The sequence below is a fragment of the Thamnophis elegans genome, chromosome 8 (assembly GCF_009769535.1).
Source record: "Thamnophis elegans isolate rThaEle1 chromosome 8, rThaEle1.pri, whole genome shotgun sequence".
NCBI lineage: Eukaryota > Metazoa > Chordata > Lepidosauria > Squamata > Colubridae > Thamnophis > Thamnophis elegans.
The window spans coordinates 76,123,925-76,137,341 of record NC_045548.1 but is presented as its reverse complement, the minus strand read 5'-3'; the positions used below and the strand labels follow the sequence as shown (position 1 = coordinate 76,137,341).

The 13,417-nt window shown below is 41.4% G+C and overlaps 1 protein-coding gene across 6 annotated transcripts in view; it reads left to right on the top strand.

Annotated features, from left to right (window-relative positions):
• The window catches only part of PTK2 (protein tyrosine kinase 2), a 205,806-nt gene that overhangs the window by 12,678 nt on the left and 179,711 nt on the right, over window positions 1–13,417 (top strand). For 4 of the 6 annotated variants that reach the window (XM_032222560.1, XM_032222556.1, XM_032222558.1 and 1 more), the window contains one exon: window positions 9,633–9,695. The exons of 1 other annotated variant lie outside the window; for it this stretch is intronic. The gene's annotated coding sequence lies outside the window, so the exon portion shown is untranslated. Of the gene's footprint in view, window positions 1–2,561; window positions 2,672–9,632; window positions 9,696–13,417 lie in introns of all 6 variants that reach the window. One more of the 6 variants, XM_032222559.1, reaches the window with a different exon arrangement.

Here is a 13,417-nt window from a genome sequence, read left to right as displayed (position 1 = left end):
CATCTTTTCCAGGTGGCAGGGATTGCCACTGCCTAATCACCGCCAAACAGGACGCATTGAAAATCAGACAAGCGGAGGCCGAAAACAGGGCATGCAGAGGCTGAAAATGGAGCACAGGGATACCAAAAAATGGGGTGCGCAGAGGTGGCAGCGATCCCTGCAGGCTGGAACAGCTGATCATCAGTATTCGGGAGGCTGAACCAACCGCCAATCATTTGCTCATGCTAAATCAGGCTGTGCTGAAGTTGACCAGGCTGTTTGCTGTTTGATGCAAAGAGGCAAATTGCTGGGAGGTAAGAGGCTGAAGGGTGAAGGCTGGGGGGTGGGTGGGGCTTTAGCAACATTAGCTCTATAAGACGCACAGACGTTTCCACCCACTTTTTGGGGGAGGGGGAATGCATCTTATAGTCCATAAAATATGGTGCATTATTTGTATACCATTTGCAGAAGACATAGAAAGTACTCTTCTCCTGTGCGCTGCATGGAGAGTTCAAGCATGGGACATACTGAAGCATGGGTTAATTCTGTCTGACTGCCCTGGACTGAATTGAAAGATCTTTAGCCATGCCTCTGCGGTTGGCACCTCAGATTTTTTCAATTCAGTGTAGCCCAGTGGACCTGTTCTAACGTGGTTCCTGAATTACCAATTACTTGGACTCTCCAAATCAGCCTGTCTTAGTTATTTCTCCTTATTCTTACATTTACCTTGTAGAGAGCAGATTGGTGAGTGTTTTAAAACTCCCCCCCTTTTCTCATCAACAATCACTTAGCTGACGTGTCCTGGGTTTTGTTTGGGTATGTGCGCCCATCAGGCGGCTATGGGCCACAGGAGCGGGTTGGAGTGCCGACGCCCTCACGAATTACCCTTAATTGAGTGCAGCAATCAGTGGTGCGACGACCCAGCTGTTTGTGCTATCGTCATCTTGCTGCAGCGGCTAGCCAAGTCCTCAAGCCTTTCCTGTGTTGCGACAGCCATTTTCTGAGCACCTTGAAGATGGCGGCCATTTTAAATGGACTAGTTTTCCCGCCTTTCAACGCGACGGTCATTTTGATTCAAATTAGAAGCGTCGCATCCACAGCAGCCTGGCCGACCCATAGAAGAAATCTGCAGAGCAGCAACGTGGACATCACCATCTCAGTTTGTGCGAAACTATAAGTTCGCGTCGGCGGAAGCAGCGTTTGGGAGATGAGTCCTTCAGGGTATTCATTCCACTGGAGAGACCATTGACTTGAGTACTCCCCACCCTAGTGACATATAGCTTGGGTATGTCCCATGTTTGGACTCTCCAAGCAGCACACAGGAGAAGAAGCATTGGCTTACCTGAACGGTCTTCTCTGTGCGGGAGAGTCCAACCGCGCCCTAGGGTCTCTCAACGCTTCCAGCTCCATCAATGTGATCTATTCCTGAATTTATGACTGATGTGAACAATTTTGACTTTATGACATATATAACGGAACCACTGTTGAACAGACATACAGGTCCACGCCTTCATCGAAAAAATCTGAGGTGCCAGCACCAGAGGCATGGCTAAAGATCTTTCAATTCAGTCCAGGGCAGTCAGACAGAATTAACCCATGCTTGGGTATGTCCCATGCTTGGACTCTCCCGCAGCGCACAGAGAAGACCGTTCAGTTAAGCCAATGCTTCTTTGCTGCAAATTAAAGTTTATTTGGATTTTGGTGGCCCAGATCTGGTAGCCTTACTTGTAGACTTCCTTGAGCAATTTGCTTTGAGAATACAAATATTCTAACTGCTGTTTGGAGTGTGAAGCTGTTCTCTTGCATAAGATAAAACTCAATTATATCCTTCAGGGCAGAAAGCTTTTTTTGACAGAAAATATTAATTTAATTGTCATCGGTACACTAAAGGTTTTATAAAATAATATTTTAAACAAACTACACTATCAAAATGTGTGCTATTTATGCTTGAACATAACTTTGGACAGTATGAGGGCTGTTTCTACCAATTCCAATATTTTAAAAAATCACCTGCAGATTATTTGGCTCTTTCTTCCCTGGTTAATTGCTAAAAACAAATGATAGAAAGAGGGTGCACCTGCCCTCTGCAGTCCCCAACAATATAGCAGGCTCCTCTGTCCTAAAATTTTCACAAATAAAAGGACACAACAGATTACCCAGAGTGTGATTAGGAAAGAATGTAGCAAGGTCAAAAATTGCAAAAGAGCAAATCAAAGCATAGAACTTTTGGAAAAGATAATTGAACCATGTTGATGATGACTTTGCTCAGTTTAGATATTTATGATCACGCTGTACATGGCCTTTTATCCTATAAATTATGGAGTTTTCAAATGGCTTTTTTTTTAAAGAAGAGGAAGATGCTTGTTTTATATATAAAGGCAAATTGAATCCCCGGTTCAGCAGGAACCAGAGACATCCATATAATGCATGAGAATAAGCAATTTAAGAAGAAGCAAGCCAGCATGTACTGATCATTTGCACGTCATCACTTCTGTGTGAATTTAAGCCCAGTCTTGCATACACATGCACAGTTGTGTATCTTTGATGTCGCCCTCAGCATTCTGTCTGCTTTTCTTTTGAAGGTCACACCTCTCAACCTGATGAGGACTAACTACTTCTTCATAAGAATTGTTGTGATAATTTTGTTACAAAAAAAAAAAAAAAAGAATTTACTTGCCTTCCAGGGAATCAGGTAATGTGCAACAAGTATGGAAAGATATTCATCTTTTTTTACCCGTCTGATATGCTGCTGACCAGAACATTTTCATGGGCAATGCTATATGTTTATAACTGGTGAGACCATTGTTGTCTCAGAAGAAATTGATATGATACTAAAAACCAGTTACCATATTTTTCGGAGTATAAGACACACCAAGATTTTGAAGAGGCAAATTAAAAAAAAAAGTTTTTGCACTCTGCAGACCTCCCAAAAATGGCCTCTTTTTTTGCAAAAATGGGCGTATTTTTTTTCAAAACAAGGGCATGAATAGCCTTTAGGAGGCTTGTAGGGTGATCCTGGGGGGGGGTGCCCCCCCAAAAAAACGAGCAAAAAAAAGCCATTTTTTTTGCGAAAATGGGCCTGTTTTTTGTAAAACAAAAAAGGCATGGATAGCCTTTAGAAAGCTTAAAGAGTGCTCCTGGGGGCTCAGGGCCCCCAAAATTTCTGCCCTCCCCAGCTCCCAGGAGCACTCTGAAAGCCTCCTACGCATGGGCATTTTGGTGAAGGGGGAGGGGTTTGGGGAGGTAAAAAATGCTGTATTCAGTGTATAAGACGCTTTTCAGACTCTTTTTTTGAGGGAAAAAAGTGTGTCTTATACTCCAAAAAATATGGTACTTAATCATAGCTGCCTTTACCTGTCTTCACGAGCAAAGCAAACCCTAGTGCAGGGGTGTCAAACTGGCAGCCTGTGAACTGGATGTGTTACTCTCAGACCATGACTCCCAGCTCTGCAAATGTTGTGGCCCGCCAGTGGCCAGCAGAGCTGGCAGCAGATTCGGACAGTGAGGAGGTTGGGGAGGAACATGGGCCGGTCCTGGAATCTGGGGAAGGCTTGGATGAGGGCTCAGAGGCAGAGAGGGGACCAAGGCCATCTGGTAGTTATTTGCTGTCTCTGGAGCCTCCGGAGTCTGACATCAGCGAGGCAGAAGAACAACGGGAGCCTGTTCCCAGTGTGTGCATGCACAGAGCTGCCAGAAGGTAAGAACAATTAAGAAAACAGGGTTGACTTGGGAGTAAGGCTTGGAGATGATTGGCCCCTCCCATAAGGCATAAAAGAGAAGCAAACGGAACGTGAGCTTTTGCAGGAAGCAATTTGTTCATCTGGTCGGTTCAAGCTTTGAAAATTTCTGTTTGATTCTGTCTAAGTTTGGCCTTGCTCTGCATTTGGCAATTAGATCTCTGGCAGCGTTTCAAGGTAGATAAAAGTGGGTGCTTATAACATTCCCCCGAAAGACTCTGGCAACTCGAGCAGACATCTGTCCGAACCTTCATGGACTGTTTGTGAAGCCTTGCGGCCTGTTATTGACCATAATTTACAGCCGTATAAATAAAAGAGGGGTTTTGGGACTAAGATTGTGATTTATGCTTTCTCAGGAAGCCTAGGTCAGAACAGTGAGTGGGAAAAAGATTGCAAAATGTCATGTGACAGCAACGTGTGCAGGTTTGACACCCGTGCCTTAATGTTACTTTCTCTCTGACAATCTAACTCTTTTAGCTATGTCTTGTCCAATGCTTTGGAGGATGGGAGGGAGGGGAGGATTTTAATTTCAGGTCTTGTTTGAGGCAGAATAAAGGTTCTTCAAAGCCTTGAAGGCCTTAGCTAAATTACCAAGCCTTGGTTTAGGTGGATGTTAGCTATGGTTTTTGCACTGAGCGATCAGATTCCATCTTGTTTTGTTTTGTATTGTATTTTTGTTATTTATTACATTGGGAGCTGTCCAGATTTGGTTTGGAAGTTGGACTGTGTCTAAATTAAATTATATAAATGAATATAAATTGTGTGTCTAGAAGTGCTACGAGGGCCAGCAGACTAGAAATTAATTGGAATAATTCTCACAAATATTTGGGAGGGAGGGTTGGGGGGGGATGGAATGTTCTTTTAACATAAAAAGTGCAAGGGAATGGGAGTCAAGGGATTTTTCTCTCTTTATCCAGTGAATTCAATCAGTCACCATACTATGCTAAGGGAAAACTCACTCTAAACCAGGGGTCTCCAAACTTGGCAGCTTTAAGACTTGTGGACTTCAACTGGGGAATTCTGGGAGTCGAGGTCCACAAGTCTTAAAGCTGCCAAGTTTGGAGACGCCTGCTCTAAACCAAAATAAAGTAAATGGGCTTGGGTCTGGAGGACACATTGGGGTAGATGGGCAGCCTAATAATAGTTAGTACCAGTCACCCTCAGTCCAGCAGAATTACTAGTCCAGCTTTGAGTCCAGCTGTCCCTTTCAGTAATGTATGGTTTACTCTTCAGTCAATCTTTCTTAAAGACAGAGTCGGAAATGCTGCCTCCGTGTCAAGTGCTCCTTAAATCCTCTTGGTTGGCTCTATAACTGCACTGTGATCCCTGTCCTCCAAGATTAATGCAGGAGTATTATGGACATGAATGATCCCGTCTGCTGTACTGGTCTAGACAGGAGAATGTGAAGAATAATTCTCCAGTTGCAAGGCACATGAAAACCTCCAATCGCAGTTGCAGAAACCAAACCAAACCAAAACCACCCAAATGCAGAAATATTTCTGAAATGCATCCACATTTTGGCGAAATAAAACCCACCCTGAAGCTTGCTTGTTTTGACTTGGATACAGACTACTTGAAACTAGCCATTCTGGGGACAGAACAGCCTGTTCATGGAATGTTCTGCAAATCGCATTTAACTATTATAATCTGGGCAGGTAAACCATTCACTAACAACTCTGTTTTGCCTGGATTAAGCTTTGGTTTCTTGGCTTTCATCTTGTCTGCTTTTGTAGCCAGGCATTATTCAGCATGTCAGCTGTCTAGTAGAGATCTGAAGTACCAGAGGCAGGATGAAGCATCCTAGAATTGTAGAATTCTACAGTAAGGAACTTTGGAAACCCTGTAGCTCACGGTTGTCCAACCTTAAGATCTGTGGACTTGAACTCCCAGAATTCCTCAGCCAGCAATGCCTTAAAGTTGTCAATGTTGGATACCCCTGCTGTAGCCTGTTGAGAATGCAGTGATCCATTTCTACTGCATTCCCAAGAGAAGGCCATCCTCTCTTGGTTCAAACATTTTCAGCAAAAGAGAAGCTACCTTTTGAAACAGTCTGTTCTGTCACTGTATAATTTTACAGGAAATGGTTCAGAGGTCCACCTTTCTTATAATTTAACATCCATTTTTATTTGTCTAAACTTTTGATATGAGTTGTAAATGAGTGAAGGCAATTATACATGTTCCAGATAAAGTTTCAGGATCCAATTTGAGTTGGTTGTTTAGTTCAGGGGTCCCCAACCCCTGATCAACACTGATCTGTGGACCAACACTGGTCCGTGGCGTATGAGCAATCAGACTGCACAAACAAACAAAGCCCCCTCCGCAGGATGCAGGCAGCATGCAAAATCACACCCCCTTTAATCTGCGGAAAAACCTTTTTTCCCATGGAACTGGTCTCTGGTGCCCAAAATGTTGGGGAATGCTGGTTTAGTTGAGTTAGTTGTTGACCAAGGACATCCATGTAATTTTGCAGCTACTAAAATTGTTGGCTGAGCAGGGACAAAAATAGCCAGGGAAATGTTTGAAATCTGGAAAATGGGCCCTTTGTCAGTCAACAGAAGTTCTGATTTACCACCAGGTGAGAGCACAATGAAGCAGCAACCAACTTAATAGCCAGTCATCACCCCAATTAACAACTAAAAGCCATACACAACCAAGCACTACATAAATATGCATAGAGCAGCCTAGTGCACACATTCTGGAGAGAGAGTGAGAGAGATGTTCCCTGAGGATGGGCTCCAGCACAAGTCCAAAAGCTTGGAAAAATAAACCTCTGGTCCTGGTGACCGACACAAATTGGATTTTGCAAGTTTGAACAATTCTATCTTGTTTTCAGCATGACTGAATGATCAATCAAGTCTCCCTGCAGCCATCCTTTTTCTCCAGATTAAACGTAAGCAGTTCCTTCAACGATTCTTCATCATGTTTTCCTCAAGGCTTCTTATTATCTTGATTGCTCTCTTGACACAATATTCTAGATCCAATCTGACTAACCTGGAAGGAACCCCTGTGTGATGTTACCAAAAGCCAGGGAAGTCCAGGAGAATCGAACAGGGTTGTATCCTTTCCCTGGGAAAGATAATTCGACAGGGGGACTCAAAACATGGCCCAAATATTGCTTGAAACGGATCAAGAAAACCTTGAAAGAGGACTTTTAATTATAATTTATTATAATTAATTTATTATACTTCTATATTGCCATGATTTGCAAGAACTCACAGCAGTTTATTCCAATAAGAACAGTCAAAATAGAATTAAATGGGGAAACTTTAGGGGAATTGCGGGTTCCCTGACCCACTTGCGCCCCCCCTTCACTGTTTCCCCCCAGGACAGCTATGGTTAAGCACCCCCAACACAGCAGGGAGTCTGATGGTTCTTTGGAGAGCCTCTCAGAGAACACGTCCTACTGCTGAGATTCAGGCCACACCATAAGTCACTTTTTTCAGGGACGTAACTTTGATCGGTCATTCAATGAACTGTTGTAAGTAGAGGACTACCTGTAGTTTCCTTTAATGAGACTAGATCACTCCTTGTAGGGAAGAATTTGTACTTCTCTAGATGCATCTGAGCATCTTTTTTCTACCAAAGGTGGGGAACATTAGTTAACCAGAGTTGGTTGGCTGAACTTGACCAAGCAGCTAATCCACATTATTGAAATAGGGAAAATAGAGTTATGCTCTTGTGATGCAAATTCCACCTCTTTTGCATACAAGTCCTTTATTTTCATCTTTGTACAAAACGTGGGTTAGGTTCTTGTTAACACAAGGCTGGCTGCTTTCCTTGTTTGCCATCCATCTCTTGTGTTACTAAGTCTTAATATGTGAAAGTCATTTAAAGCAGACAGACCAAGTGGAGTCTAATCATTTCTTTAGATTGAACTGAAAGAACTGTAAAATCTTAGTCATGCCAAATTTCTTCCCTTTATTGCTATCTAAGTGTCTAGCCATCCTGTCATTGGAAAATTCTGAGGTTTCTTCAATGGGTAGTTGAATATTGCCTTTTTTTTTGCATTTGGCACATTATGCATGCAAATGTTTGCTCAGTGTGCAATTTGAGAGATGATAGTAGCATACTGTAGGTCAGGTTGGAAAATAAGTGAATGAAATATATATCTCATTTGATTAATTTGTAGTTTTGACTAAGTAAATGTGGGAAAAAGTTGCTCCTGATTATGTGAACTGTGGTAGCATTTCTGTAACATGAACTGTGTAAAGATTTTGGTGTAAAAACTATTATCTGAGATGACTTGTGTGTTAATAATATATTTTAGGTGGAGGGGAAGTGGAAATTGCATTATATGTTCACTCTCTTAGTTATACCCAAGGTCTATTAAAGAATTTACAGTACCAAAGTATGGAAACTTAACCATCAGGGATAGTAAGAAACCTGATAAATTTGATTTGGTAGATGTTTTTAGGTATTTAATAAAATAGCTTAGATCTAATATAGAAAAGTGTGATTTTACGATTGATAGTCTGGCATAAGGGAGGCATAATCTCCAAATATTTTGCTTTGAAAATAAGAAATATATGAGTGGTAGAGAACAGTGTTATAGCAGGGGCTATTTTGGAAGGAAAGAGCAGGAAAACCAGCCTTGTGCATAAAGAATGTGTAGTCATTTTTCGTGATTTGATGCTTTAGTTCAAAGCGAATAAACTTAGTCTGAGTTCTTTTTAGGGCTTAGACACATTCCATGTCTCGAAAGGAAACTAACCAGAAGAAAGTCAAGCCTGGGGAATTACAGTTTGAAGCACCTTCAAAACTCTTGGGTGTGACCCTTAGAAGCTTCCAGAAATTGTTAATTGAAACTTTAAACATAGCAGAGAAAATGCATTTAACATATGGATGGGGAGAAGAGTTTAACTATACTGAATTTTAAATTAAATTGTAAATGTAATCAAATTTTGGTTTTTTTTTCAAGGCTATGCTTACTGTTTTTGGGATTGTGGTTTTCAGTAGTTATAAATTGCTCATTTGAAAACTTTTAAAGTAGACTAGAAATAGAGTAGAACAGAAAATTTTATTGTTACTTTAAATGTACACTAATCAGCATGCATTAAAATGAAATTTAATTGCATTCATCTCTCAAAAGATAAGCATTATGCATATACCAACACACATTTGTGACACGGAGAAACATCACAGTTTGAATAGTTTCTAGTTTGAATGTATACATGGTGAAGAAAAAGATTCCTGCAAGTTTATCAGACAGAGGGAATAGGGAACAAAACTGTTATAGAATCTGGTATTCCTTCTAGAAATACTTCAAAACCTCCTTCCAGAGGGGAGTAACAGAAACAGACCATGAACAATGCTTTGAGCTCTAAGCACAGAGTGCTTATAAGCAGCATCCTGAATAAAGGAAGTGAGCTTCCTATAATCATCTCAGCTGTCCTCACCACTCTGTATGGGCTTTCTATGTGAAGCTCTGATGCACCAAACCAAATGGGGATGCAGTTTGTGCCTCATGCCTCTGTAAAAAGTGGCCGGGACAGAAGGAGAAAGATGTGCTCTTCTCATCCGACGCATGAAATGCAGTCGCTGGTTTGCATGCTTCACTAAGGATGATGTCTGAAGAGACCAAGTCAGATTGTCAGTTAATACATTCTTCTTTGTAGGTGTGTGTGTGTAAAGGGAGCCCTTGTTTAGTGACTATTTCATTTAGTGACTGTTCACAGTTATGACAATAATGAAAAGTAGCTTTGCGACCCTTCATATTTATGACCTTTGCAAGCTTGTAAAGCCAAGGAAAGTTGAAATAAGATGGTAAGAAAAATCATACTTTTACTTAATGATCCAGTTGCTAGTTCCAGTTCCCAATTGTGGTTGATAAACGAAGTCTACCTCTATATTGAACTGTATCAACGACTGTATCAAGAACTGTATCAAATTCTTGATTATTTTCAATTATTATTGCAGATTAAAAGAACCATCTGTTTATTGGCACAGACCTCCTGCTGAGAGCCAGAACATCTTTTTAAAGTAGGTATTCTGTTTTTGTTTTTCCTGCTTGCTCAGATGTAAACATGGATAGATTATTACCAATTGAGTAAGGGTAGTGTAACAGTAATGCTATTGTCAGGGCCCTTACTCAGTTGTATGCTGCACTACATGTTTTCTGCAGTGTTAACCTGGGTAATTCCCTTGTACTACTAACAAGTAAAAGTCTGATAGAATACAGAATGAACCTTCATTGATGTTGTCAATTGCAAACAAAATGCTACTGGGTTTATTTGCTTAGTCATCGGGAAAGAGCCAATAAATTTAGAGTCTAGTTTCTTGGAAGATCTTGTGGAAGTTAGAAATTTGGTAGGAAGCCACGCATATCCCCTTCTGCAATTTTGGCTCTCATCCTCATGCATTTAGTACTTTTTTGGATGCAACCTTTGCTTGTTCAAGATGTTTCTTTCAGAGGTGTTTGGTTGCTTGTCTATGGTGCAGGAAAGCATTTTCTTGTCTGGTGGTTGTTGGTAAGATTTGTGGGTAAAATCCATAGGTTGCTTGCAATGGGGACACAGGATTTAAAAGAAATCAGCAAGAGGAATGGGGTAAGCCCAATTGATTTATTGGTTAACAAAAAAGATAGCTTCTTAAATATTGCTGTGATAGTTAACTATCTCAGTTTTTTAATTGGCCTTTTAGACAATGTGAGGAAGACAAATGTATTTTAATATTTAATAAGTGTAAGAGGGTTAATAAGCTCCAAAATTTGGAAGTGAACTGATGAGTAAGCACTTTGCCTTACTTAAGGTCAGCTGAGGTTCTTTTAATTTAGCTGGATTTCAGAAACCAGCAGATTTCAGTTGCATCTCCAGCTGGGTAGTATCAAAGAGACCCAGTTTAGTCTAGTGCTGGATAGTGTAGGAAATCTTGACTTCTAGTTGTGCCTTAAACATGGAAGCCAGCTGGGAGATTTGGGGCCAATCACGCTCAGACTGAAGTCATTTATGAACTTGTTAAGGTAAAGCATCTTTCATTGGTAGAAATGGACTTTCAGAAGTATATTGTATTACGTTTGAAGGTGATGATTTATGGCATTTCATATTGTATTTACTAGAATGAGCTCTAGATTGGGGGTCCCCCACTCCCGTCGTTTGGGTCCGTGACATGTTAGCAACCGGGCCACACAAACAAGCGAAGCCCCATCTACAATATGCAGGAGACACGCAAAACCACACCTCTTTGGTCCACGGAAAAACCTCTCTCCAGGGAATTGGTCCCTGGTGCCAAAAGATTGAGGGCCGCTGCTCTAGATCATTTCTTTTGGATTGGTTTTCTAAGAAACGTTACTCTGCGTATTTTGCACTTGGCTGCTAAACTGACACCAGATGAGGAACTGTATAAAAAGTGATTTGGAGTATGGTTTTACTCTGTTGCATTCTTGTTTTTGTGTGTGAGAGGGAGGGGCTTCCTTTTATTTTTGATAAATTGTGGGTTTGGGACTCAGCTCTTACTGAAAGTGATGAAATATACTTCGATTCAATTTATGGCAGCTTGCTGACCCACCCAAAAAGCAGTTGTGACTCATTGGCTTGTCATTTTCTGCAATTTGAGAACTGCTGAATTATATTTTCAATTTATGAGCAAGTCAGAAAATAATGAGCCAGAAACTTAATTTCCATTGAAAAAATGATGTTTTCTTTTTGGTCTCTCATTTGTATTTAACCCTGCTTGTAGAAATTTTGTTTCATTTGAGATTATTGTTCAAAATCCTGGAAAACAAGTCAGGAAGAGTTTTAGCAACATGCTTTATTTAGCTTTCTTTGTGTTTTCACGCACGAGTCATCAGCCAGCAGTTTACTTTGGATAAATAACTTGTAGAGTGCAGAACAGCATTCTCTTCAACCAAGCTTAGTGACAGAAGTTCCACTATGGATTCTATTCATGTCTGCTCTGGTAAAACGCAGAAAAGCAAACAAAAAACAGCATGGTAAGTATTTTAAAATAGGGCTCAACCCTTGGTCTATGGATCGGCATCAGGCTGTGGCATGCCAGAAACTGGGCTGCGCAAACAAGCAAAGGCCCATCTGCGGGATGCAAGCAGGACATGGAACCACACCCCCCATGGTTCACAGAAAAAACTCTCTATCAACAGGTCAACATATCAACATGCAAGCATGTATATAACTAATATTTACTATATTAGAGCTGTGGTGGCGTAGTGGTTAGAATGCAGTACTGCAGACTATTTGTGTTGTCTCCCAGCTGCCGGCAGGTTGGCAGTTCAATTCTCACCAGGCTCAAGGTTTCATCCTTCCATCCTTCCAAGGTGGGTAAAATGACCCAGATTGTTGGGGGCAGCGGGGTGACTCTGTAAATCGCTTGGAGAGGGCTATAAAGCATTGTGAAGCGGTATATAAGTCTAAGGGCTATTGCTATTTGCAATTAAATTAAATTTGTGATCTTGCATTTTGATCTTATATACAAGGGTGCAATATTGTATGAATGAATAAGTCCAGCTTTTGAATAAGGTTTGATTTTCTTGCAGTTTCTAAAGTTCTGAAATCTTGATATTTGCATATGCCTTTCTCCTTTATTATATGCCTTTCCGTTTTCAAAAGATTATATAGAGTTAATTGATTATATGCCATCAAGTTGTATCCGACGGCTAATGACAGCATAGATTTTTTTCTCCATTATGATGATCAGATCTTCCAAATGTCTACTCATTGCTATTGTAATTGAGTCTCTTCACCTTGCTGCTAGTTCTTCTCTTCTTCTCTTTCTTTCTACCTTCCCCAGCATTAGAATTGTCTCTAAGGAACTAGGTCTTTGCATAATGTCTCCAAGGTAGGAATAATTTGAGCCTGGTCATTTATGTCTTGAATGAGAACTATGGGTTGATTTGATAATCCATTTATTTGTTTTCTTGGCTGTCCACTGTATTCTCTGGAGACACGCACACTTTCAGAGAATTGAAATGACTATCAGAAACGTATCTGCTGCCTTAAAGATGGCATTGAAAAGAAAGATAATCTAGACCTACACATCCTGGGGGTAGGATGCAAACTTCAAAATATTTTTGGATTATCACTGAGAAGGTTTTGTGTCTTGAACACACAGGCTTAACAATTTTTTATAGCTTAGAGAGAACTGAAGTAAAATTTATAAGGTAGATGGTATGTCCAGAATTAAAGATAATAGGATTTTTAGCTGTAGCATCAGAGGTCCAACTCCAGCAATTCTGAGGAAAAAGTTCCGGTGACGCTGCAGATACAACTGTCGTTGAGGTGGTGGATCTCCCTGTTGCTGCATAAGGGTTGCGAGTTCAGGGAGCCGGAGCGCCTCATCCTGACCATGGACGCCAGCTTGTACGGGTGGGGAGCTCTCTTGGAGTCCTGGATGGCACAGGGCCGTTGGACCTGGTTGGACCTCCAGCACAATATAAATTGGCTGGAGCTGCAGGTGATTCACTTGGCACTGCGGCACTTCAAGGACTATGTTCGAAATCGGGACATCTTGGTGTTAACTGACAACATGGCGGCGAAGGCCCACGTCAACCGACAGGGCGGCACACACTCCAGGGCTCTTCAAACCAAGGCGATGGAACTCGGCGCCTGGGCGGAGAGGCATCTTCGTTGGCTCAGGGCGGAGCACATCACAAGAGTGAACAACCACTAAGCCCACTGGCTCAGTCGAGCCACGGAGAGTGGAGCCTTCCTTTGGAACTGTTCCAGACCATCTGCTCCAGGTTTGGCCATCCG